Raw genomic sequence first — 5,363 nt, 5'->3', positions numbered from 1 at the left:
AAGAGGACGTAATGCTTCTGGACAGAAAGGAACTTGATCTCCGAGTTGTTCTATGACACCAGAAGAGGCAGGCAGATTAACAATCCCTGATAGCCCTGGTGCATCAACGATTTGTCTTGTATCTGTACTAATGTTTACAATTTCAGATGCATTACCGTCTGTGGTAGTAACAGTCTCTGATACGGCTTCCAACCTATTTGTGATGATGTCATGTGAAACGCCTAAAGCCATATCTGATGCATTTTCTAAAGCTAAAGGGAGATCTGTAACATAAGATGGAACATAGTCGTTTACTGTGAAAATCGTTGGGCTCATAAGGCCAAATACCACCTTTTCTGAAAGCACTCATTACGTCTGTGGGAGTCACTGCACGAGGTAGTGCGTGTCTAGAAATTTCTGGGATCTCATATATCGACATTGTCTTGTTAGGATTGTTCCGTAGCCAATTATACTGAGCCTTTGCACAATAGCTTTTGAAAGGTTGTAAATAACCTGTTTCTACGGGTTATTACGTTAAAAGTGGGAATAGAAATGCTTATTGATTGTGAAAATAACGTGAGAAGGTTAGGGTCGCCACCGACTCTAACCATACAACTAATCAAAGGTTTGGCCGAGTCGGAAAATAAATTAATTTGATCACAGACCAGAAACTCACAAACATACGTAAGTCGTGATATCGCTCATAGGGGATGCGATGTTATTAATAGTATTTCCAGTGCACTGTCCACGAGAATCAACCATTTAAAAAAAAAAATAGTAGATGCATGAACACTGTGCAGAAGATCAGCTCCCAGCAACACACCTGAAAATAAGACTTAATCTAAAGCATTTGTTTTAAAATAAAAGGGGAAACTAAATGCTGGACCTGTGCGTAAGGAAACGCGTTGAGTGTGCTAACAGGAAAGCTACGAGGTGAGTGGCTTAGGTGCAAAAACGTAACATCGGAATGCAAGAGAAAATTATGTATAAAATCATTTATTCCTAAGGTATGGATGTGAGGCATGTACACAATTTCTGATAATATTAATTCCTAAAACATTAAAGAAAAGCATCGAAACATACACCGTTATAATTTACACCTAAAATCATTGGGGTGAATCATTCATACAACTGCTGTTGCCTGATAACTGATCGCAATAATTCGTGAAACGGTACACGTTTCGCAGTACACCCGCGTGCCCACGTGGTTTGTGGAGACGCAATTTCTAGGTATCGTGGCCAAGTTGCAACAATATCTCATCACACAATCATGAACAGTTAACATTCTTTAAAACAAACATGAGACCGGACAGTTAGTGATGACGGTAGCCCAACAAACTTTAATGTTCAACCACGTGGTCGGCTCCCCACGGACGAACGATACATCAAGCGAGGCAATTTTATAAGAAGGCAAAGCTATTAATGTTTAGAGAAATGAAAGCTTATAAAGGCACAGCTGAAGGCAAACAGACATTCATACAGAAGCGAGTGCTCACTTCTTATCGACACCTTTGAGTGGCGCTCTTCCGGTGGATCCAAGTCGGCTATAGAAATTTACTAAAAGAAAAATCTGCCAAAGTTTTGCATTCCCTGCTGCGACAAGGCAAAGCAAAAGCGAGACCAAAAGCTAACAGCTCTCCCCTCGCCAAGTAACAACGCGCCACGCGGTCAGTCTAACTCACCCTTCTTCGACTGGAGCACAGCTGTGGTCGCTTCCCGTACCGGCGGCAGACTGCCTCCCTTTTACTTTTCCAGCCTCTTCCACGCTCCGCGTGGCCCAGAAAACCCAAAGACGCCATTTCAGCCACCAACCTAACGCAGGTGGATTTCTCACAAGTAGCGCAAAACTCTTTGCCTATTTGACCACTACGAGAGTTTGCTATTCTGTGCAACTGCTGCTGAATCTGTATGACTACCGCAGACTTTCTGCAGCAGACTACGCCACCGTCTACCAACGTGACACACAACCACATTCATTCAGTCGCACCATTATGAGAGTTATGAGGAAAGAGAAACAAGGAAAAGATGGAGAAATGCTAGTGAAAATGAGCTACCGAACTAATGAAAGGTGGGTACAGGACCCTTTCAAGGTGCGTTTACTCCAACATCCAATGGCGGTAGGCGGTGTGTACAATGAGGCGGGAATGACAGCATTATAATGGAGTTAGATTTCACTTTTTCCACCACATTGATATCAGTATGAGATTGGTGATTATCGAGCAACATCAAAATCGAATCTGCAGGTGATGGTTAAGTATGTTTGATAAAATGATCCGCATATTTCACAAACTCCGTAGCTGTCACCCATCCTGAACTGTTTCCTGCGCCGATAGATTCCGGTAGTCCGCCTTTTATAAACAAATCCTTGTATTTAAGCCTTAGGAAAATAAACGTGGTAGGAACTGCATGATCTAATGCATTTACTGCCAGTTCCGCTGTATCCAATGTCCTTCGTTCCACAGATACTGTGGCTTCAACTTGCTTCATTCCCTTCTTGGCAATAATTTTCCTCGGCTTTAGCACTGAGATAAGGTGGAAATTTATATTTACCCAACAACTGTGCTCAGCTTAGTAAAAAATTCGGTAACATTGTGTTTGTTAAATGATGTCGCCCTGCTGGCACTCGTTGTCTCCGGTGTTCTTTTTGGCAGGCGAGGATGTCTTTTTAAAAAACCAGTCAGCAAGTCTCGACCAGTTTTTCTATGTTCGTGCCACGAAGGTGGAATATTGCGACCATTAAATTTCAGTGCACATTCGTAAGCTAACTTTTTGACTTCTTCTGGCAGAAGACCAAAGGAAACTGAAGCACCTTGAACAGATATTGTGGTAACATATCTTCCTGTTCTCCAGTAAAGACAAATTTTACTTTTTTGTAACCAATCCCTATATTTTCTAAACCAAATCTTAACTTTTTGACAAGTCTGTGTAAAGTAATTCGACAAATATCTAATACTTTTGCAACAGTTCTTATTTTCCTGCCATTGTTGAGAACTGCATCCGCTGCTTTTTGCTTGAACTCCTGTGACACAGAACCTCGTGTTGTTTTTCGGGTATACGTCCTCATAATACAAAAGAAAAAAATTACCATATTTATATTCCATTGGTGGTACAAATGAATTGGGACAAGTTGTCCCGAGGTCATAACGTGCCCGCGAAAAACGGAACATCTAGCTCCAGTCACACATGTTGAAATAAAAGCAAGATATTTGTTACGTTACGGAACATAGGTAATTTACGCACTGTGTAACAAAAGAGTAGATAAATTTTTGCAATAAAACACTGATACACTAAAGGCTACTCGTTAAAATTCGTGATATAGATCAAAAATATCAAAAATGAAAATAACAACTACGTGAACCAGCGACGCACGTGCTATCGTTCCTATGCTCCGGAGACCATTAGCCTGTTTATGATGGCTGCCGTCGGTGCTCTGTGGCTCAAATGGCTCTGAGCACTATGGGACTTAATATCTATGGTCATCAGTCCCCTAGAAGAGAACTACTTAAACCTAACTAACGTAAGGACATCAGACAACACCCAGTCATCACGAGGCAGAGAAAATCCCTGACCCCGCCGGGAATCGAACCCGGGAACCCGGGCGCGGGAAGCGAGAACGCTACCGCACGACCACGAGCTGCGTACGTGCTCTGTGGCGTTTCATTTCACGACGTGTTTACTTCATGTTCGTATCTCTTTCCGTCGCGGAATTATTGCAGTCGGAACTACTTACCTAGGTTACTTCTAGACCCGCTCTCCCCTACTTACTAACTGCAAAGAATCTGAAATTAACGGCTTGTCACTCTATCTCACTTGAAACTTTCACAACATTGACACTGAGAACACTGACATTAAAAAATGAGAAATAAAGTGTTTTCAGTACTTTATTGTGCAGAGAACAAATGCCCAAAATAACTCACGATATATTGTTGTAAAGTACTGGTGGAAACCTTAGTCCCAGTTCTTCTCAAGGATTTCCGCGATATCTGTGCGGAAATCTTGCACGGTCCAGGTGGACTCAGCAGCTCACAAAGCCGAACCAGGAAGCTTCCTGGATGCCGCGACTGTACGATAATAACTCAAGGCGTGGAGACAAATCTCACTCGATTGGGGTTGATTTTTCGTGCTGACTCCAGAAGGTGTAGCACGCCCCTCTATCATCGGCTACGCACGTAACCATGATCGCGTAAGCCTACCGTAATTAGAAAATCGAGGCACTCGTTTCCCAAGTAATAACTGATTAATGGCGAAAGTGTACAACACGTTATTGTTACATACAATTTACTCCAACTTCATTCTTACGTAAATTTTGAATGATAGTCACAAAGTTGAAACTTCCTGGCAGATTAAAACTGTGTGCCGGACCGAGACTCGAACTCGGGACCTTTGCCTTTCCCGGGCAAGCGCTCTACCGACTGAGCTACCCAAGCACGACTCACGCCCCGTCCTCACAGTTTGGAAGGTAGGAGAAGAGGTACTGACAGAAGTAAAGCTGTGAGGACGGGGCGTGAGCCGTGCTTCGGTAGCTCAGTCGGTAGAGCGCTTGCCCGGGAAAGGCAAAGGTCCTGAGTTCAAGTCTCGGTCCGGCACACAGTTTTAATCTGCCAGGAAGTTTCATATCAGCGCACACTCCGCTGTAGAGTGACAATTTCATTCTAGTCACAAAGTTATTCAAATCACACAACAGAAAGACAATGAAAAGTACCACGAAATTTTTGTTAAACTACGCCAATTTATTGAAGTTATCTCTAAATTTGGTCCAAGTGGACTAACTGTGTTCATTAATTAGTTGGTTATCAGAGAAGTAATTATTATACAACGTGTCTGAAGAAATCTTGTGCTGATGAAAATAGTTCGCTACACGAGACCGACACAAAACACTCTGCGAAATAACAAAGAGAAATATTAGCGTTTTAAGTTGTTAAAGAAAATCACATTTATTAAATTACACAGAGATGTAAACAATCACTAACCTTTGGATGCGTAAGCGTTCGAGTTGACGTTAAGGCATGATGAGCGCTTCAGAAGCCTCCATTTAGATTTCTATCGACATTGTTATTTTTCAGCCTTGTTACGTTTATTACGAAATTTTACATTTATAATCGAATGAATACAGTCCTTTAAAACGCACCTGTAGTTAATTTAAATTAGAAAAAATAAAGAAAAGAGTTTGACATTAATTTCGATGGAATAGGTGTCAATTTAATCCTTGCTAATTCTGTTATTTTGGCGTATAATTATCTATATTAGCATTAATATAAACGAGGAATTGCGCATTGGTGAGGTACAGCGCAAATCAATATGCATAAGGCAACCAAATACAAACAGAAAGCCGGCTGGTGTGGCCGTGCGGTTCTAGGCGCTTCAGTCTGGATCCGCGTGACCGC

General features: G+C 42.0%; 1 non-coding gene across 1 annotated transcript; it reads right to left on the bottom strand.

Annotated features, from left to right (window-relative positions):
* Positions 1–4,332: 4,332 nt before the first annotated feature.
* On the bottom strand, positions 4,333–4,407 carry Trnas-gga (transfer RNA serine (anticodon GGA)). The gene has a single exon. It is a non-coding gene; the product is annotated as a tRNA-Ser (tRNA).
* Positions 4,408–5,363: the final 956 nt, after the last annotated feature.

This window comes from Schistocerca serialis, chromosome 6, assembly GCF_023864345.2.
Source record: "Schistocerca serialis cubense isolate TAMUIC-IGC-003099 chromosome 6, iqSchSeri2.2, whole genome shotgun sequence".
In the NCBI taxonomy this organism is placed as follows: Eukaryota; Metazoa; Arthropoda; class Insecta; order Orthoptera; family Acrididae; genus Schistocerca; species Schistocerca serialis.
This window is presented reverse-complemented; position numbering and strand designations above follow the sequence as displayed.